General features: G+C 37.4%; 1 protein-coding gene across 3 annotated transcripts in view; it reads right to left on the reverse strand.

Annotated features, from left to right (window-relative positions):
* Positions 1 to 16,693, reverse strand: part of spsb1 (splA/ryanodine receptor domain and SOCS box containing 1) — a 72,245-nt gene extending 55,552 nt beyond the window's left edge. For 2 of the 3 annotated variants that reach the window (XM_052105779.1, XM_052105782.1), the window contains exon 1: positions 13,874 to 14,031. The gene's annotated coding sequence lies outside the window, so the exon portion shown is untranslated. Of the gene's footprint in view, positions 1 to 13,873; positions 14,032 to 16,560 lie in introns of those variants that run through there. The other variant, XM_052105780.1, reaches the window with a different exon arrangement.
* Positions 16,694 to 22,896: the final 6,203 nt, after the last annotated feature.

Here is a 22,896-nt window from a genome sequence, read left to right on the forward strand (position 1 = left end):
TTTCAGAGGGGAAGCAATTAAATTACACGTTTATAAAAGAACACAATGTGCACCGATGAATAATGCACAATAGGACCAAATATGTGCATTAAGTAAATTTCATATAGATTAAAGTGATAGAACACCAAAACATAAATTCTCATTTACTCACCCTCATGCTATCCCAAACTTGCATGACTTTCTTCAGCAGAACACAGATTTTTTGATTATTTCAGCTCTGTAGAGCCATACAATGCAAGTGAATTGTGATTTTTGGAGCTTCAAGGTCTAATCACCAAGGAAACATACAAATAATCATATGACTCCAGTGTTTAAATCCATGTCCTCAGAAGCAATATAATGTTTCTCACCCATACCCATTATATCGCTTCAGAAGACATGGATTAAAACACTGGAGTTTTATGGATTACTTCTGTTTCCTTTGTGATTTTTGGAGCTACAAAAAGTTCTGATCACCATTCACTTGCATTCCTACAGAGCTGAAATATTCTTCTAAAATATTTTGTGTGCTGTAGAAGAAAGTCATACACATCTGGGATGGCATGGAGTGAGTACCGTAAATGAGAATTAATTTTTGGGTGAACCATCGGTTTAAGCAACCCTTTACCTGACTTTATCAAAAATAGATGAGAAAAGATGGGAGTCACAAGCCTGCCTTCCACGATAACTAAAGCAGATGATGCTTTAATTATGCCTCTAGTGTCAATATCATCACCCTCAAACACGCAGAATGTAAATCGCAACATGAGACACCACACTTTCAGTTTTTAAACATGAAGCCAAGGCATCTGGCACTGCAAGCAACTGTGAGTGAAGGGCAAAGCAGGACTGAGAAAGTAGATGACAAATCATAGTTAACCCAAATGTCAAAACAGATGCTCCATTCAGACAGTGGGCAGATGGGGTAAAAATGGCAGACAAATAGCACAGGTTGATGAAAGAAATGGCAAGAATGTTCAGCCAAGGGATGGATTAAAATCTAGAAGATAAAGAAATTTCATCCTTTAAGTTTTTATTCCGGTGCAAACTGTTTATCAAAGTTGTTATAAAACATTGGTTCTTAACTGGTAGGTTGCATACCCACCCCCCCCCCAAAAAAGGCTGTCTACTATTCAACACTACAGAATTCCAGTGCAAATTCAATCCTGCCACTAGGGATGCCATGGAGTGAGAGTCAGATGATTGGATTAGTCGGAGAAAAAAACAAAAAAAATAATAATTTGACATCCTTTTTAAGAGATGGTCCAACATCGGGCATAGCACTGCTTATGCACAGCCCAAGCTCAGTCATGTGCTTCAGTGCAACCAGTGTGCTTGGAGTTGCTTCAAAATGCGTAATTGCAAAATTATTGTGGGTGTACAACATAAGCAATCCGTTGTCAGTCAGACATCACACCATAAAGAAGAATCTGCAACAGCATAAAAATACTGTCCTTAACACCTCACAAATTAACCTGTTAACTATGCATTATAACGGGAAAATTGCTTTTAGTAGACAATATAAAGTCTAATTATGACTGAAATGAAAATTTATTGATAAATGCAGTGAAGTTTTACACAAGCAATGCTTTAATGATGATTTAAGACTAAACTTAAATTTGCTACCCTGATAGTAGCCAAACACAATGCAATGTGCTGTCAGCACACTTATACGTTACAAAAAAAGTTGAATCTCTCAATTTATCCCTTTAAAGCACCCCAGTTAAAAAAAAAAAAAAAAAATATTACCAACCAATTTGTTGTTGAATGACTAGAACATCCTGTCCCATTTGTAGGATCTTTACATTAATTCTGTCTGCATGTTTTACCTGAAAGATTAAAACGAGCCTGTTCTTTTGAATAAACATCGCGAAACAGATGTAGTCAGATTCCCGAAAGAATTATTCTAATGCTCTGGGTAGGATTGCACCAGCTGTGCGTAAGGTCTCACTTAAGTTGACAAAGTTCACACAAAGGCTTTGTAACTTCCCTTCAATATGCTCACTCGCCATATCAATCAAACATGCAGAATCTCCAGGTGCTCTCAATATCTCGGGTCACTCTCAGCGCTATTCTGCAAAGATCCTAATTTAAATGATGAATGTTGGTCACATTAACACTAATCACAGCAATTACATTTTAGCCATAAAGGCACTGCATCTTCACTCATTAGCTTAATTACTGATGTGTTACAGCAAAACAATAGTTCATTGTTAGTTCATAGTGCATTAACTAATGTTAACTTATACAACTTTATTTAAAAATGTAATGGAATATGTTGTAACTAACATTAAAGTTCATATTAACAACAGTAACGATGTTAAATAATGGTTAACAAATGGAACCTTTTTGTAAAGTGTTATTTTATTGTGTGGGCATAAATATTTAACTGCACAATAGAACTTGCAAAAGTGTGGCAAAGGGCAGCAAATACAATAATAATTGTATTCATTTAATGATGAGAATTAGTAAAATCACATAATTCTTCCTCAAAAGTACCAAAAGAAAATTATTGAAATCGTTACTGGAATCATTAAGAGGAATTGGAACCGGAATAGTTAAATTTCTTATGATTCCCAGCCCTATGGATTACTAAATGGCATTATATTCATACTGTGTAGCCAGAAGGGTACTGGCTTCCCCAGCTGAATCTGGTTTCTCAAAAGGTTTTTTCCTCCATTAAGTAACATCTTGGGTTCCTTGTGAAAGTCAACTTTGGCTTGCTCACATTAAAGACAAATCATTTTTAAAGCATGATTTTTCCAATCATGTTTTTCCATTTAAACTGCTCAATGAGGACTTTGACATTACAGACATTATCTGGAATGCTGCTTTGAAATGACGTGTATTGTGAAAAGCGATACACAAATAAAAATATCCTGACATCACTAGCGTAAACAGAGAAAACAAAACATCAGAAAACAATGCATCAGTGGCCTTATACCCTTGGTAATTTACATTTTTGGTTAAACAATCCCTTTATGGCTTATAGGGATCACGTTGGGTCATCGCTTGTTTAATGTAAAACCTGGGTTTGTATTCAAAACCAGCTGAAAACCACTGTTATATAACAATCGTAGCTAAATTTCACATAAGCTAACAGGATTAGGCTTGTATAAAACTTTTTTTTTTTTTAAATGGCAATTACTACAAAATGACTGACATCCCTGTATCACATAATTACTCAGTTACTTTTAATAACTTATTTTCTGCGTTTTAGCAAAACACTTGCTGAAACTGTGAGAAGAGCTTAAGGAAAAATGCAGGATGTGTGAAATTGAAGGGTGTCAGAATAAGCTTGGACTCACCCAAGATTAAAGCGATTTAATTCAGTTGTCTAACAGAGCTCTGTGGGGTTGCCCGCGGTCTACACAGCAGTTATGAGAGGTTGGCATTGTTCCAATCCATCGCTCACCTACAAGACAAGTTCAAGAGCTGTGTGCCTATAGGCTGATCCACAGCATGTGCCATCATGATGCAGAACCAGTCCACGCTCAAACAGAAAATGACAACACCCTTACGGCACGCCACCACAAATATATACACCATACAGCAGTCTCATAGGAATCTCCTGAATGTGGACAAGTCAAACAAATCCCAACACATTAAACACATTCTTACCCTCAACCACATAAATTATTGGACATAAAACTAAATTTCACTTTAAATAAGCAGATCCAACAACAGACTTACAAAAGGATTGGCATTCATTCATTACTGCTGTGTCTCAAGACCTGCATGTATTGCTAGGTCGAGTTATTTTACCAAATAAGTGAAGTTGCAAAATTAATTTTAGACGCTCTGTGTAGCAAAGCCAAGAAAACAACAGACCAGTATCCCCTTCCTAAAGAATCTCAGATTGATCTTAATACACTCATTTAAGAGACAGTACTATGAGCTCTAGGTTACAGGAACATCAATATAGCCTAGAACCAGCTATACAAATGCCCTCAGTCACCCCTGAATGAAATGAAAAATCTTTTAAATTAGAAATGAAAGTCTAATTAAGTTTACTGTGCAATTTTAAGTACTGTGTGATTTTAAAATGATAATTAAAAGTGATAGATCCTACTCTAAATAAAATACAAATCCTTTACATAACTGAACCAAACCTGTGACCCTCAAGCATACAGAAAAGAGTTTAGGGTTAAAGGGAACCTATGCCATTACCAAGAGAGAAATTGGTTTAAAAGTTTATGCAACAAAGATCAGTAGAGACACCCAGTCTTGTCACTCCAGGTTAAATCTTATGCAGAAACCACAAGTGTAGCCTCAGACTATATCATTCATCCCAGGATCTCTGTGTGAAAGAGGCTCATGTGTCAAAGTCCCTGCAGACCTGTCTTCAACAGTAAAAACAAACCAACATATGACTTTGGGTAAGTAAATGAGAATATCATGAATTCCTCATATATATATATATATATATATATATATATATAATACAAATGTTGAATTCTGAAATGTTCTTCCATTGTTTGAGGGAGATAGGACATAAGGCTAAATGCTCTTTTTCATGATCCATGAGGTTTTCGAGTCCAATGTCTAAAGATTGACTATTGGAGTATCTAATCTTTAATAACTAATAGATGAAAATGTAGCTAATGAGAATCCCATAAATTAAAATCATTTATTTTTAGACAAAATAATTGTCGTTTTCAGTTATGCTCAATGTGATTAAATCAAAGGTTTTTCAAAAACGCTCCAAAATAGTATCTGATTCATGATTAAAATTATGCAAATGATGCATATTGAAGCAACAGCTCAAGAAATCAGCCAGGAAGTTAAAGCTTGGGTCACAAATGGGTCTTCCAAATGGACAATGACCACACGCATACCTCCAAAGTTGTGGCAAAATGACCCAAGGACAACAAAGTCAAGGTATTGGAGTGGCCATCACCCTGACCTCAATCTGATGGAACCTGAAACTTTGTGGGCAAAACTGAAAAAGCTTGTGCGAGAAAGAGGTCGATACTGACTCGGATACACCAGTTCTGCCAAGAGGAATGGGCCAAAATTCCATCAACTTATTGTGAGAAGCTTGTGGAAGGCTACCCAAGGCTAACATTTGACCCAAGTTAAACAATTTTAAGGCAATTCTACCAAATACTAACAAACTGTTTGTAAACTTCTGACCCATGGGAATGTGATGAAAGAAATAAAAGATGAAAGAAATTAATTTCTCTTAAGTAGTTATCCTAACTGACCCAAGACGGGGAATGTTTCCTACAATTAATTGTATTTGGCTAAGGTGCATGTAAACTTCTGACTTCAACAGTATATTGTGAAGTTTACAGTATAAAGTAATTTGATCATTATTGATATTGTATTAATATCTTGAAATTAAAGTTATTTTACGTTTAGGTATTCCTATATATTTTATGGATCATTTGGGGGGGAAAAAAAAAAAGTTGAAGACTGGCAAAATATATTTCTTGCAATAAATAATGATAATTAGCTTATTTTGTAAATTTATAAAATAGTCTTGAAGTGCACTTTAAATTGGAGTGAAAAACTAGGGGAGTGATTGTCACTTTGCTCACAGCTGATTGGTCCAGAACTGGATGAGAACTCTGATAGGGAACATAACATGCCCTGGAGCAGGTTAGCGATTAGCGCGTTAATATGGTGAGGAACCCTGATGAAATCCGATCAACTTCACTGGTACCATGATTTCAGAGTTCACTTAAACCAAGTTTAAACTTGTCTAGCTAGCTGCTTAATCCTTACATGGGCCATATCCACACTAATACGTTTTTGTTTGAAAGATAAAATGTTTTGAATGCATTGATTTCAAAGGGGATGGTGTGTCAGAAGAATGGAGAGGGAAAACCTCTGTGTTTCCAACAGAGAAGCTCCGTCATACACCCAAAAGTTGAAAACATTTGAACTTTTGCTATAAATGCACTGTGTAGGCATCCGTTGACCAATGGAAATCTCAGAAAGGAGGGACTAGTTGCACTGTGAAATTAGAAAAAAAAAACCATGGCAGACAAACTCAATCATGTGGTGAATTCATTCCCTGTCCTCTATTATCTTTCTCTGTCAGGCTAATAAGACAGTAAATGTGGAGAGAGAGCCTGAAGAAGAGTTTCAATGTTTACTGGTACAACGTTAAAACCATCTATTCTGCCCTACAAAGGCAAAACGCCGTAACATCATGTTTGGTCAAAAATGAGTTAGTCATTTTTGGGGTATTCAAGACCTCCTTTATCATGTGAATAAATACCGTGAGTCAATTTGATTGTTTTAACGAGAAATTAAAGGGCTATGACAACCGTAACATCCAAAACCATACGAGAAACCACAGCAGAACGCCGTAACAGTTGTTACGGCTCTTAGCCTTTGTCCCGGCACATTGAAGTTGAGTTTAAGGTGTTCTGACTTTGTTTCGCCTGGCATCAAGAGAGATGTTACGGTGCCGCTGTGATGTTACTGTACTCTGGCTTTGTCATACTGTCAAAGATTACCTCTTTTATCGTCACCAAACCGCGTAACATACACACGACACATCTTTGAAATAAAGTGTAGACTGCCGACTGCTTGTTTGTATTATTACTCTGAGATAGCGATGTGATAGGGTGATGGTTCAGATCTGTCAATGTCAGTGACAGCCCGGAGCTAGCTAAATTTAATCGGTGTCACATAAATTAGCGCTAACGTTGACACTGACACTCGCCTCACATCAGATGCTGAAAACCAAATATTAAATACAGAGGCGTCCTACCTTTCCATGCAATCCGATATAATCCATAGAAGATATAATCCATAGCAATGCACATCATCTGCTGTATCCACAACAATCCATACGTGTTTGAGCCATATTTCCTTCTTGCAGGTGTTCACGTCAGATTTTACAGCTAGTTATCGCTAAGGTCCGTACAAAGTAGGCTAACCTAAATAGTAAAAGTAATTCCAACTTTTTTTTCGGTATACTCTGTCTATATTATCTCAGAATTAAAAAGTAGTAATCCAAGTCAAGTTTGTTGACTGAGCATCTTGAGCAGTTTGGTGGCCCTTAACCCTTTAACTGTCACCCCTCCCCCTTTTTTCGCATAGACATGGAAATCACTATCCAAACTTAAATGGTTGTATTTCAAGAATGCTTTGTCATATATACCTATGGACAAGTTGTGTTCCAAATTTTAGGTTGATATCTCAAAAAATTAGCTTTCAGTAAGATTTTATTTGGGCGCAGTAAAAAACTTGGAATGAGCAGTCTCTAATCTCTAATGTATTGGTCTAATGTTTAATTAATTATTACTCTATATCTTGCATTTAAATACATATACCTTTGTATTCAATTATAAATTATCTTTATTGTGAAAATATGTATTGTATTTATTCATACTGTACATACTGTACTGCAAAGTAACTTATCTGTTATACTGTTTAACTGTGTTAGTGTTGCCGCACTATCCTGATCATTATAGCACTAAATAGGAACAACCAAAGGTCTTCTATATAATTTAAAACAAATACCATGATGACTAGACCTTGGTTAGGTGTTCTTATAATGGATGCAAGTATGGTGAACAGCAAGTAAATATTGATTATATGTCAGTTACGGCCTTTTGCCTTTGTATGACTCCTGATTTTTGGCACATGATACAAAGGCAGAGTACATTAACTGCCAAACAAGGGTCAAAGGTCAATTTTGAGCTCAAGATTTTTTGCATACAAACATTTCTTCTGTATAGCAACTAGTTGTGAAATTTTGGGAGTCCTACCTATAATACTTTTGTCTGGACAAAACAGAAACTTTAAAGTCATTTTTCTCAGTTTCACACTCTAGTGAGTTAAGGTCTTTTGCTTTTGCAGGGCAGTATTTTAAATAGCCATCTCTATCTCGGACTGACTCCCCCCTGTGTGGTACACTCCTTCCAAACGGACCTTTAGCACTCCCAAGAATCAAACGCTCCATATGACCTTCACCTAGTGTTTAAGCACGCTTAAACTGGGCGCATGAGTGCGTAAAGTGCGGCATGCTACAGCCGGAGAGGAGACAAAGCTGTGAAAGGGGTCTTTAACCACACAGCATATACTAAACATGTTGAAAATGCACTATAAACCGATTTATCAACAATCTTTTATAATAAAGGCTCATCACTCAAATTACTGTACTGAAATAGTCGCCATCAATACATCTTCGAGTCAATGAGCAAGTTAACCATGTAGTAACAGGCACACAATACTTCCCTCACGTAAAATAGATTTAATGACAGTTTAGTGTATAATAAAGTTAAATTACCCACTCTCAATAAACAGTTTACATCCGTCATGCCAAGGAACAATTTGATGCAGCAATCACTTTATTTTCTGCAGTCAAACAGTATAGATGCGATGATAACTCTGTGTGTCTCCCGATGAAGATGCACGTGAAATTAGCGATTTTCTTTGGATACCTGGTTTATGTCATTTCAGTTAAGGGAAATGTAAACGTGCAATCATCTGAGAAGGTGGCTAGCAGCTAGTGTGATTACTATTGGTGGCTGTGGAGCTCCTCTCCTTTATCAATGCTTTGTGATTGGTTAACCCATGACTCACAAGCTTCGGCACCTACAACAGTCCCTATACACCCCAAATGTACAAACCCAGATTAGGAGCAAAAAATTACCCTTAAAACGGCTTTGAGGAACTAAAGTTCCTCGGGTGCAAAAGTAATTTTCTTGTGCACGTGTGGTGGGGGTTGTTTAATTTGTTTACATGCACTTAAGATAACGACTGATTGCATGGTTCTTCCAGAAAGTGGCATTCTGAAACGCCATGTAAACGACAACACCGGTTTCCTTATGCCATTAAAGGGATTAAGAGAGAGGTTTAACACACCTACAGTGATCCAGCAAGTATTCACAGCACTTCACTTTTTCCACATTTTGTTATGTTACAACCTTATTCCAAAATGGATTTTAAATTCATTATTTTCCTCAATTCTACAAACAATACCCCATAATAACAACATGAAAGTTTATTTGAAATCTTTGTACATTTATATAAAAATAAAAAAAAAAAATCACATGTACATAAGTATTCACAGCCTTTGCTCAATACTTTGTTGAAGCACCTTTGGCACCAATTACAGCCTCAAGTCTTGTGTATGATGCTACAAGCTTGGCACACCTATTTTTGGGCAGTTTCTCCCATTCTTCTTTGCAGGACCTCTCAAGCTCCATTAGGTTGGATGGGGTGCAACGGTGCAAAGCCATTTTCAGATCTATACAGAGATGTTCAATTAAGTTCAAGTCTGGGCTCTGGCAGGGCCATTCACAGAGTTGTGCCATAACCACTCCTTTGTTATCTCGGCTGTGTATTTAGGGTCGTTGTCCTGTTGGAAGATAAACCTTCACCCCAGTCTGAGGTCCAGAGTGCTCTGGAGCATGTTTTCATTAAGGACGTCTCTGTACATTGCTGCATTCATCTTTCCTGACTAGTCTCCCAGTTCCTGCCGCTGAAAAACACCCCCACAGCATGATGCTGCTACCACAATGCTTCACTGTAGGGATGGTATTGTCCAGGTGATGAGCGGTGCCTGGTTTCCTCTAGACATGACGCTTGCCATTCAGGCCAAAGTGTTCAATCTTTGTTTCATCGGACCAGAGAATTTTGTTTCTCGTGGCCCGAGTGTCCTTCAGGTGCCTTTGTGCAAACTCCAGGCGGGCTGTCATGTGCCTTTATCTGAGGAGTGCCTTCCGTCTGACCACTCTACATACAGGCCTGATTGGTGGAGTGCTGCAGAGATGGTTGTTCTTCTGGAAGGTTCTCCTCTGACAGAGCTCCAGCATTTCTCTGTGGAGTGTGTAACAATCGTGTTCTTTGTCACCTCCCTGCCTAAGGCCCTTCTCCCCAGATCGCTCAGTTTGGCAGGGTGACAAGCACTAGGAAGAGTCTTGGTGGTTCCAAACTTCCATTTACGAATGATGGAGCCCACTGTGCTCATTGGGACCTTCAATGCTGCAGAAATGTTTCTGTACCCTTCCCCAGATCTGTGCCTTGATACAATCCTGTCTCTGATGTATACAGACAATTCCTTGGACTTCATGGCTTTGTTTGTGCTCTGACATGCACGGTTAACTGTGGGACCTTATATAGACAGGTGTGTGCCTTTCCAAATCATGTCCAATCAACTAAATTTACCACAGGTGGACTCCAATCAAGTTGTAGAAACATCTCAAGGATGATCAGTGGAAACAGGATGCACCTGAGCTCAATTTTGAGTGTCATGGCAAAGGCTGTGAATACTTATGTACATGTGATTTTTTTTTTTTTTTTTTATACATTTGCAAAGACTTCAAACAAACTTCTTTCACAGTGTCATTATGGGGTATAGTTTATAGAATTGAGGAAAATAATTAATTTAATCCATTTTGGAATAAGGCTGTAACAAAATGGAAAAAGTATTTCCAGCCATTCACTTTCCTGATGCACTGTAGGTTTCTCCCAGGTAATGCATCTTATCTGGCAAAGTAAACGCATACCTGTTCTCACAGGGTTTTGAATGGTTTTGAGTGCACATGCACAAGCCAGCACAGACCAGATAAATAAATGATATCACCTGATGCAACCACAACAGATCAACAAACAGCGAGGGGGCATGAAGTCAGCATTTCTGGGAAGATGGAGACGGTCCTCATTCTGAATTTGATGAAGGAAAACAACATTATGCAGTATCTGGATGGTCGAAAGAGTCACAATTCCAAAATTTCTCAAATGTTGGCAAAGCGAATGTATGCGGAAGGTTTCAACAGCACAGTTGAACATATACGGTGCAGGTGGAAAGGGCTAAAACAACTGTACCACAAAACGATAATATAGACAATGCCTTTAACGGTCATCTTGTGTACGCCGAACTGATTGGCAGTCTGTATTCTCCACAACTACCTAGCTTTTAAAAGAGCAGTTGTGACTCATTTCAAAAAGGCAGAGGAACACGCACGGTAATCTCGTTGGGGCTCATCACATACAACACTAAATATTTCGTAATCTTCCTCATCTGACACACCAAATTCAGGAGTATATATATATATATTAACGAGCTGAATCAGGCGTGTTTGATTAGGGAGATATCCAAAATGTGTAGTGTTGGCCTCCAGGAACAGGGTTGGGAACCACTGACAGAGCATTGTACTGCATCCTATTGGTGATAATCATTTGCAATTGATTGCCATATTTGACATCTGAAAATACAGTGAAACAACGGAGGACAATAAAAAAAAAATTTCTTCCACAGAAGCCATGTTTGCCATTTACACTGGTGTCACGTCACGGAAAGATGACGTTGTATCCCATGTGATTCTTGGAAGTGGGGGGTGAGAAAGCTGCTTATTGACCAAACTGCATGTATACAGTAGGCAGTACTCTGCTTATACGGTGTATTTAACAAGAAAGCAACTCTCACAGTAAGCCACGTTCTAGCAATACAGCACTCACTGTTCAAAGTAGGCTCAAATTGACTGATCCAATCACAATGGAGATGCAATAGATTATAGAGATGTTAAGAAATGCCAAATGTGATTGTAACTAACAGGAATTAGTGCAACCTTTTCTGAAGTGGTTATTTTCATTAAAGGTGCAATATGTAAAAATTTCATGTAATATTCACCTTTTTTTGCCAGGGAAATGCAACTTAAATGAGCCCTTCCCGGACTTCTTAGGTTGCCTATTAAAGCCTATAGACTGATTTTCTTGCGAAGGGAGCAGGTCGGTTTTGCCAGGAAAATCTAAAGGATGTGATGTTTATACGCGCTCCCAAGAGTCTTGCTTCAGACAGTAGCGTCTATTCTGCTATTCAACAGCGACAAAAAACTGCAACACTAGGTAACGTTATCTTAGAGATGGAATCCAGCAAATGTCCGGCTCCCAACACAACACATTAAAAAAAAAAATGTATCTACTGAATCCCATCTGGCTAAGCAGAAACGTGATCAGGCAAAAACTACAGTGAACATCGCCAGGGTACTTGATTCCTGGAGGGAACTTTCAGTTTTGGGGATCAAAACGGACCTCGAATTATCATTCTTCTTATTGAACAGGTAAGCTTACATGACTGCAAAGCATGTGAAATATAGTGCCATAAGGATTGTTTGGTGTAATTTTGGCCAACTTGGTCTTGCCTGTAAACGCTAACGAATTGCAAGCTACCATGCTTCATAACTTTCAACTATCTTCGCTTTATACTAAGTCCGGTATGCTGAGTCACAGTAACTGACAAAGTTCATCTGTAATTATTCAGCAAGGTAAACTACAACACATTAAATGAATGCTATACAATGTTCAAGAAAATTCAAAAATACCCATTTCATTAGTGTAACCTAACGTAGTTATACAGAAAATATATATTCTATTATTATTATTATAAAACAATAGCGCATCGATATATCAAAATAACAGTTGTGATGGAATCACATCAATACTGAATTGTGTCAACATATTTATAATCTACAATCTATTTTATAAACAGCTACTGTCATCATCCACCAAATTTAGCTAACAGCTATTGTATACAGCTGGCCAGCTAGCCAACGCCGACATAGGCTATCATGCAAAGAAAAGTGAATACTTCAGTCTCGCATAGTCAGCCCTATATCCACAATATGTTTTAGCCCAGTTCCATCAATAGAGTGTCAAATATAAAATGCAGTCTCAAAGTTTGTAGTAAAAAAAATCATAACTTTATTAAGCTACCTCATCTGTCAGCATGATGTCGGTGGATCAAGTTCTGTCTCTTTATACATTGTGTCATTGTTTTGGTCGACGTTGGCATCCCTACGGAGTGTTTGCACGAGCATGAGCAACAGTTCACTTAACAGCCACAGGTGTCATTAATAGCATGAGTTTCTGAATCTTTCATACTGCACCTTTAAGAATTCTTATTTTAAGGCCATTTGTTGCCTCAATAGTATTTGGATAAATGGACCATTTCCCCCTATAACTAACTAACTAACTAACTAACTAAATACTATAACCCCAAGGACCTTTTACCCCAGGTGTGGAGGCATGTTACCCCCAAGTGTGGGGTAAAAGGCCATCTTGTTGCTCCATCAATATTCAATAAAAACACGTGTTTTTTGCGACCAGGAGGAGGGAAAAACACATTTCCCTTAGGGGTGCCTTTGACCCCCTTGTACCTACCTAATTAATTTATTAAGCTTTTACAGTAGTGCCAATAATTGTATATTATTTGGGCAAAAAATATGGTTAGCGTTTTTAAAGAGATGACGGTAAAGCATGAAAAGTAGATTCACCGATTCATTCGCAGAAGCTATTTGAATCCACAATGACCTGGACAATAGTTTTTATTACAAGAATTATTACCAGACGACGGAATCGCTCTTTAGTTAGTCCGAGTACAAATGATCCCCACAGCTAAAGGTGTACGTCTTAAAGACCTTAAACTGAAAGTTAAGCCTCTCCAACATTATCTGGGACTGTAGTGGAGTAAAACTAAAGCAGCCTTGAGTTGAAGCACAATTCCCTTTACAAGCACAAAACAATTTGTGCATTGATTTGTTTTAATGCGACTACCTGGCCTGTTGAATAAAGATAAATTAAGTGTAGCTAACATGCATACACACATATAGGCTATATATAAGAAAAAAAAATTTACAACCACAAGGCATCTTTGATAGTTTATAACATTCAATTATGATCTCAAACACAAACACAGGAAGTAGTTCTTGTCATACTAATTCATTATTTACACCGAGACGTAAATGGTAAACGTGCCATAAAGTACACAGTTCCTGTTTAAGAACTTCGGTTTGTTGAACACGGCAGCTCAACTGGATGTTTGCATTTGTAAAAGCTTGAAAACCGCGATAACTGTATGCATGTGAACGCACACCGACTGGACAAAAAACGCACAAATGTGTTAAACGATGATAATTTCTGACCGTACCTGCGCCGGATACACACCGGAAAATAAAGCATAGGCGAAGGAGTGGAGAGAGGATCTTCCTTTTCAGTCGGTATTCCTGTGCAATTCCATGACTATATCCTCTCCGCGTCTGTTTTAGAGTAGGTTTGTATTGGTGAAATGATGGCTGCTACGGCGACAGAAACATCTCTCCAGTCACGTGGTCAAATAGCTCCCAGCTGCTGCTGGACGTCCCTCCCAATTGGGCTGAGCTGTTGTTGTTTGGCTCATTTCCCCTGATATATACGATGCTAATTGTGGACTACATGATGATTGATAGGCCTACATTCTGTAAATGCGCATGATCACGTATATTGAGGAGCTTGACCTCCGTTTCAGTTTTATTTTGATGCATATTCTTATTTGTCTCATTAGTTTGAATTACAAAATACACATGTAGTTTAAAATGCGTTGTTGGAGAATATACTTTGAAACGGAAGCTTCCTAAACTAAGCTACACATAATTTAAAGTAGATAAATTACAAAAAAAAAGTTAAAAATACAAGTAACTAGCATTGAAACTACTGAAGCGGCTATTTGTAGCCTATGTTTATAAATAGCCAATCAGTGTAATACTGTTATGATTTAAGGAACCTTCATATAATTTAGAACCATAATATAATTATAGCACAACAAGGGTTTGTCAGTTATGGTGAAATCATTACACTGATAAACATTTCACTAAATACAGGTAAAACTGCTATAAACTGTAACTGTGCTTTTACTTAAGGATGCTAATCGAGAATTATTTTTTTATCAATTCATTTAGATGAATCGACTGTGACAGTCCGAACAATCCGATTATCTAGAATAAGTCAAAGTGAATAATTCCCCCCCATGTGTTATAATATTGTTCTAGTATGTCTCTCTTTTCTCATAGTAATACAAAAAAAGCATACATGTGGGTGTTTGTATGATAGCTAATTTGGTATAGTCTTTCACTTTCAATTATAGTAATATTCACTTTCAGATTGAGTGCACTCCGACCATGTAGATGTTCACTTTTGTATCATGACTGCATGTCATGATTCATGTAGCTGGCTGCTTTCTATATGACTCAACAGACAGCCAGGCACTTTGTCAACACTCGACTGTCTGGAGACCCAGTATCTCCTCTACAGAATTTACACAATAACCCACTCATCGTGAGCCTTTGGTAACAAGTGTCTTTCAAATCTTTTTGTTGGTGGGTGAGGTGAGTAATTTTACTCTGTTCTAGACATAAATGACATTAATATTAAGAAAGCATCAAACTAAAAGTAGTTTGTCACCTTAATTGTTGAGTAGCCTATTAGTAACATTAAAGGAATAGTTCATCCAAAAATAAAAGAAAATTCATTTACACAACCTCATGCCGTCCCAGATGTGTATGATTTGACCAAGGGTCCAGGGTTCTTTACCAATGGTTCTATTTTTACAAATGGTTCTGCTTTGAAGCTCCAAAAAGCACATACAGGCAGCATAAAAGTACACAACTCCAGTGGTTTAATACATGTCTTCTGAAGTGATATGATAGTAGTGTGTGAAAACAGATAATATATATATATATATATATATATATATATATATATATATATATATATATATATATATATATATATATGTTTTTTTTTTACTATAAATATCCATTTTCAAACAGCCATTCTAAGCAGTCTTCTTTTGTTTTTGCATTTTGCATTCTTTGTGCATATTGTTACCTACTGAACAGATAGGAGAATTTATAGTAAAAAAAAGTACTTTAACATTGAGCTGTTGTTTCTCCCGCACACCTATCATATTGCTTATGAAGATCTTGATATAACCACTGGAGTCGTACGGATTATTTTATGCTGCCTTTATGTGCTTTTTGAGCCCTGTTGACTTGCATTGTATGAACCTACAGAGCTAAAATATCTTTAAGAAATCTTCAGTTGTGTTCTACAGAAGAAAAAGTAATAAACATTGGGTGAACTATTCTGGTCTTTTACTGTCCCCTTGTGGTTAGTCTGTTTACTCGCAGATCCAAAGCTTCTTTAAAACGCCACAGCCGCTCATCAGAAAGGCATATTTACCTACAAAAATCCCAGATCTTACAAAGCCATTTATTTCCTAATAGCTTCATTTGCCTTTGTCTGTCACTTCAGATTTCTTTCTCAGTGTAATTGTTTTAGATGACTAGCCTCTGTTACCTGTGGCAAACAGAGTGTAGAATAGTCGCATGCCAACCATAGTTGCCAACACCACTGACTCTTTTTATTTAGTCAGATACTCACCAAGAGCCTGGTACCTTTCACATGAAAAAAAAAAAAAACACACACACACATATTCGTCTTTGTTCGTTCTCTCCAGCTCGGAAAGGCACATTGCTCATACTAAACCACACAAATGTCATAGACTCTGACTCTAGTTGAAGACGTTGCTGTGCTCTTTCTAAGAATCATGTTCCCAGCTGTGGTAATGGATTACACAGTTTCCATTTAAATATTTATGTTGCTTAGAGGAGCAAAACAACAAGTCAACGGTGAGAATTAAAAAAATAATACACAGAAAATGTTCATCCACTTTCATCAAAATAAAAACATAATGATTATTTACCAAATACATTCCAAGACAAAAAAGTTACAAAAAATATCTTGGTTCTCCTCTTTACCAGCGCACAACAAACAAATGCTTGGCTCTGAGTGACTCACCTGCTATATTTCCTCTCCAGACCTCCAAATATTTCAAACGTCTCTGCACAAGTAGCCCATTCTTTTCAGGAACTGGAAGTGAGCTGAAAGAATTTTACCATGGTTAGCGTGTCATAGGCAAAAGGAAATTTACTGTGAGCTAATCCCACCATCGCACAACACTCTGACACATTCACTCTCTCTCTGTGCTGTCTGAGTCATTCTTGCAGCAGGCTGCCTTAACTTTCTACAGCACAGACTGTTTATTTCAAATGGAAGCCATAAGTGAGCCATGCTGTGAAATGAAGGATTACCATGCTGATAAAATGGTATTTTGCTGTGTTGGCACATCAGTAATGTACTGTAAAAGAGGACAGAGTTTTCAAAGGCTGATATTTTACTCCGGACACATGTGTTACGATGACATATGCTTGGACTGAAGTGCATTTTTAGATGTTATGCTAGTTGTTGCCTATATTGGCACTTTTTCATCGTCTTTACACAAGATTGTTTTTAAACCCTTAGGAGATACAGTATGGACACTGTTGCATGATAGCTAAACTGGAATGTTTTTTGGTCAATATGCCAAAAAACTTGATACGTTCCCTGCATCGTAATAGGCTACTACAGCCTTATCAAAGCATACACAGTATACTTTATATCATAGTCTGAGGTTTTGATATTAATTAAAATGATATCAGCTTCAGAAAGGGACTTAAGGTGGTCAAGTTGACAGCAAAATAGGTTTTATATTTAATTTTCTTTGTATTAGTCAACATTTGTGTTTTTATAAAAGAACACTTGAGCTACAGTACAATAATTCGTGCTGTAAGACAGGATGGAAGAGCTAAAGAAAACCTTTTTCTGCCACCTTGTGTTAAAAGTTGAAAGGCACAACTGCAGAAAAAAGAAGTCTTTTAAGCTATACCAAAGTGTTTCTAGCGAGTCACTCCACTGACGGTCATTTTTGGAACGCTCCTGGGAGGCTATTTCCATTCATGCCAGTGCAGCTCCTACCTAAATGAATGGGGAAAGACAGAAACCTCAAAAACGGTTGGTCAAATTTACGATCAAAGAACATATTTCATATCGGCAATAAAATTTGACAATAATGGAATCATAAACTGTGCTTCTTATCTTTACCTCATATTACGCAAAAACACACAATTTTCCCGGCTTGTAAAGCTAATGCGCATACACATTCTTGATTAACAGGCGATGTGTATATCTAAAAGGTGATTGGCTCTTTTAACTGTAAAGCGTGACTTCCTTTCTATATCCGTTGATCGTTGGGCGCTCAGAGTTACTTGGTTGAGCGTTCCAATTTTTCCCATTCATTTTAATAGAAGTGGCCCATCTCTGCTAAATATTCTCTGGTTATACTTAAATTAGAATACAAATTAATGTGAATTTAGAAGACACACTTGCCATCCAATTCACTTTGGATGACATGATTCAATGAATAATATAATTTTTTGGTTGAAATAATTTTTAGTCTAATGTATCTTAAAAAATAAATAAATCAATATTCATGAAACAAGCAGAAATAATGTCTGTGTAAATTGTACGTAAACAACTACTTAAACGTAAATTGTCCTATTTAATTAAATGCTTACATTTACGTACAAAACGATTTATCAACAATTTACAAAGAAATCCGTTCTGATCATTATTCATGAATATTAAGGCCGAATTATTGTATTTATTTAGTTAGTTAGTTATCAAAATATTCTTAAAACAATATTGGAAAATTTTAGGCAGTTGCTGTAATAACGGAATTCAGATATCTTTGCTGTCAGTCTTTATACGCAGTCATTTGCTGATCAGAACTTTGCATGAATTTAGAAGAGAACATTTTTCACAAATTTGACACATTTAATTTCTTTAAATGCTAACTGACCTTATATATCTGTCATCCTTTATGATGGCATGAGAGGTGGAGTGGTTTTGAAGGTTAGCCTATACGGCTCACTTTACACTGCTGGCCGCGAGTGAGAGAGAGTCTTGAATTAAATTACCCAGCACTCAGCTGTCTCTCAGTGAAATTCACATTTTCCTGTGCAGTGCTAGCGCAATATGCTGAAAATGCTGATTACGACCGGACAGCATGCAGACACTGCTGCGTTACAGGCAGCTTACACCTTCTCTTTTTCGCTAACCTTTTAAAACCTGTAATTTCAAGGTAATCAATACGGAGTCCCACCAGGCAAATCCCGCAAATCATTCCCCCTCTATAGCGGTGCATGTGCGGCTGACAGTGGGTTTGACGGCACACAGTAGCTAAACTCAACCCCAGACCAAGAGAGAGTGCAGCGTAGTGTCGTTTATACTGTGCACTTAGAGATGCCTCTCTGCAGAAACGCTTCAGAAGTGCCCTGTGCATAGTACATGATTAAACCAATTAAATGAGTTTAAAGGAATAATTTTGCTTCACTAAAACCGACAGTGAATACTGTACATTACACATCATTTGGAATATCCAGTAGGCCTAGTATTTATACTGCAAAATATCTTTCAGTCAAGTAAAATATCAAAGCAGGTATTTTCTTTCTAAACCCATTGGCAACTTGGTTAAATTGTAGTTTAGATTTTACTTTTTATTACTGGAAAACCGGACAAAAATACGGATAAAACAATGTCTGTATGCTGTGATGCCATTAGGTGCTAAAACAGCCTTATCCTTCAGAGTGAGGACAGCGATCTTCAGTAACACATAGAGCCAGTGCTCAGTGCTGCATTGTGAAGGTAATTGTGGGTAATGGAACTGTTTGCCCAGAGCAGATACCTCAACTTTAGGCTAGCACTGCAGCTGATATGCGTGTGCGTGTGCGTGTACATGCAATGGGCTAGTTTTATGTACCGTGTGAGGCGAGCATGTGCACACTCAGATGAGTGCTGCAGTAGAGGCATCCCCCTCAGCTCGGTTCGGGGCTCATTTGTCAAATTGCCTGAGGACTTGAATGCTGCATTGCTGCTGAGAGGGTGGAGGATCACAGAAAGGCCCTAGCAGATAACATGCTTTGAGCAGTCTCATTAAATGTACAGTACAACGGGCAATGTCGCATGCATGGACAGAATTTGTGGCGACTGTGTGAAGGTCACTATACAGAGCACATGCTTCCTTTATTCTTTCTATCTTTTCCTTTCACATCCTTCCTTTCCTTCCTTTGCTTTTCTTCACTTCCTTTCCCTCCTCCTTCCTGCCTAATTTCTCTTTCTTTCTTTTTATTTCTTTCCTTTCACGTCCTTCCTTTGTTAATTTTTTCTTCCCTTCCCTCCTTTCCATCATTCCTACCTGCTTTACGTCTTTCTTTGTCTGTTTTCCTTTCACTTTCTTCCTTCCTTTGAAGCAAGAAGGGAAGAAAGAATGAACAAAGGATTTTTTTGTTCTTTCTTTCCTTTTTTCTTTCCCTTTTTTCTTTGATTTCCCTTCTTCCTTTCACTTCTTTTCTTCTTTTTTTTCTTTTCACTTCCTTCTTTCCTTTCTTCCTTCCTTTGTTCTTTTTTTCTTCCCTCCTTTCCTTCCTTCCTGCCTTATTTCTCTTACTTTTTCTTTTTCTTTCTCTTTTTACCTTTAACTTCCTTTCTTTGTTTGGTTTTTCTTCCCTCCTTTCCTCCTCCTCTTCTTCCTTCCTGCCTTCTTTCTTTGTTTGTTTGTTTTCCTTTCACTTCCTTCCTTTGAAGCAAGAAGGGAAGAATGTTCTTTCTTTCCTTTCATTCATTCATTCTTTTTTTTTCTTTGTCTTCCCTTCTCCCTTTTACTTATTTTCTTCCTTTCCCTTCCTTCCATCATTCCTTCCTTGATGTCTTGCTTTCTTATAAAAATGGTCTTATCTCTTATATTTTTATCCTCATATCAGCAGATAGAAGGCCCTTTTAAAGTCGTCTTCAGTACCGCTGCCAATAAGGATTAGTTTAAGAGCAGCTCTATGGATTCAGTCCCAGGTGCAAGTGCGCTGATCAGGTCTGTTTTGGTGTTTTCTTTATATAGCAGCTGGAGCAGGTGCCAAGTGTGCGGTGTATCCTACACAGGCCAAGGTCCTGTTAAAAAATCTCTGCATTGTAGGATGACGAACAATGAATACTTTTTGTGTCTATGTTAAATCTAAAAATATCAAGTGCTGGGGAGGAAATGGACTTTACAAGATATTTGCAATTCAAAAGCATTTTTATATTTCCAAAATCTTTATCCCCACAGAAACGTGCACCATTTGTGAACTTCTATTTAAATAATGACACCACAGTAAAATAAGGACCTTAAGGTTTCAAATCACAAAGGTCATTAAGTACAATCAAATGCTACAATGAACTATAATTTAACTTATATGAAAAGTAAAGTACATGTTTTCAATTTCAATTAAGGAGTAATTTGGTCAATTATGGCATTCCTAAAGGTCTGTGCTCTACCATGACAAACAGCAGAAAATATATAATGATAAGACTTAACGGCCAACTAAAATGTGCTCAGATTAACTCTTTAAACTTTTATTCCTGAGTGAATATTTGAATTTCTCTGTACAGATTCTTTATAGTGATATGATGTATTACTCATAATTGTATTACCTTCATTGTTGTAGAAAGTTCTCTGTAGACATTCAATGAGCTTCCTCACTGCTCTCAGGATAATAATTATATCAGTATGTGCTTTCATAGCATTCAGCCACTGTCTCTGTTATAGTCTCACTTAACCAGACACGATCATTTGATATAGGCCAAATTTATAGTGTTGATAACTGTAACGGTTACCCTGTCTTGTCTCACTGTTGCCCTTTGTTTGTAATTTTGTCACTTTTGTTATTCCTTAGTTTTCACTTTTGTCACCCTTGTACCTCCATAGTCTTGTTTTCCCTCGTGTTCACTGTTCATTGTTTTCACCTGCCCTTGTTAATTTGCCTTTGGTTTCTGTTAATCACCTTGTCACCTAGTTTGTGTTCTGTTTGTTCATTGGCCCCTTTTTCCCATGTTTTTGTATTTATATCCTGGTTTTTGGTTTAGTCCTTGTCTGTCGTTGAATGCTGTTGTATGTAGTTTGTGCTTGCTCCCATGCCTATGTTCCCGTGTTCTAGTTCCTGTGTTTTGTTTTCATTTGCCCATCGTGGTAGTTTTGTTTATGCATGCCAGTTTGTTTCCTTCAATCAAATAAACCCGCATTTGGATCCTCATCCCTTGTCTGACTCTGACCTCATTCGTTACAATAATAGAACTGCAGCTTAAACCACTGACAGGTATTGTGCAAACTACAGGTCCACCGACCATTCAGTTAATAGCTAAACTTACATACTTGGAGAGATTAGCTCTTTAATAGAATTCCTGCTATTTATACAAATTCAGATCAATCTTTATGACTGATTTGAACACCCCAAGGTCAATCATTAATATGTGATTTTGAATATCATTTGCAAATGAAGTCTTTCTAAATGGTCATTAACCTATAAACTGATTGAATTAACCAAAAAAATTATGATTTTTAATGTAGAGGTAAAATGTGTTTTTAGAAATACACAATTAAAGTGCACATATATGGGAGTCAACACTTTCAAGACTATGGTAAATTCTTAAATGACCTTGTCTGGCATGTTTAACACTTTTAATATATTTATAATGTAACCTACTGACTGGCATATTTATGCAAATGCTTCCTCTGCAGGTCATCTTGGGCAATACAGTACTGCCCCTTTAAGTATTGTACTGCAAAATGTTCTACCTTGATATGTTCCGCAAAGCAGCAGAACTGTCCTGGGCTTCCTTGCAGTAGAAAACCTGTATTTCTTAAAGAGCAATATGCTGCATGCAGTCTTGCGAATTACAAGTTAAGATTTCACATTATTTTCATAGAACACCCTCCATTATTTCCATCAATGTGCATTGTGTATTGTGATTATTTTACAATCACAATGCTGTGTGATTTTGACAGAATTTGCCTGCACAAAGCTGCATCAGCCCCAGACCCCTGGAGGACCAGCCCGTTTAATAAAGTTTGAAGTGGACCCCTCCACGCAGCTCTCAGAGATTAATGATGCGGAGGGTATTGAGTCAGGATGGATTTTTAAACCAACACAGAGAAAATGCTATTCAAAGGAAGGTTTTGCTCCCCTATACAGGTTAATCCACATTTCTTATAATTAAAAGTCTGATTACCATAATTTATTTTAAACCTAAATTCTCTCTTCAGATTCACAGATGCTTTTCACAATCCAACAGCAAGCAATACTGTCCTTCCTTCTGGTTCATATTATGAATGATCATTGTGATCTGGCAAAGTTGCCAGAATTGCTACTCCACTGCTGTACTGTAGAGGGAGGGAGTGAGAATGTAGAGTCTGATCATGTGAGCAGTAGTACAAGCTGGTGAGATGCT

Source organism: Xyrauchen texanus, chromosome 35 (genome assembly GCF_025860055.1).
Source record: "Xyrauchen texanus isolate HMW12.3.18 chromosome 35, RBS_HiC_50CHRs, whole genome shotgun sequence".
Taxonomy (NCBI): domain Eukaryota; kingdom Metazoa; phylum Chordata; class Actinopteri; order Cypriniformes; family Catostomidae; genus Xyrauchen; species Xyrauchen texanus.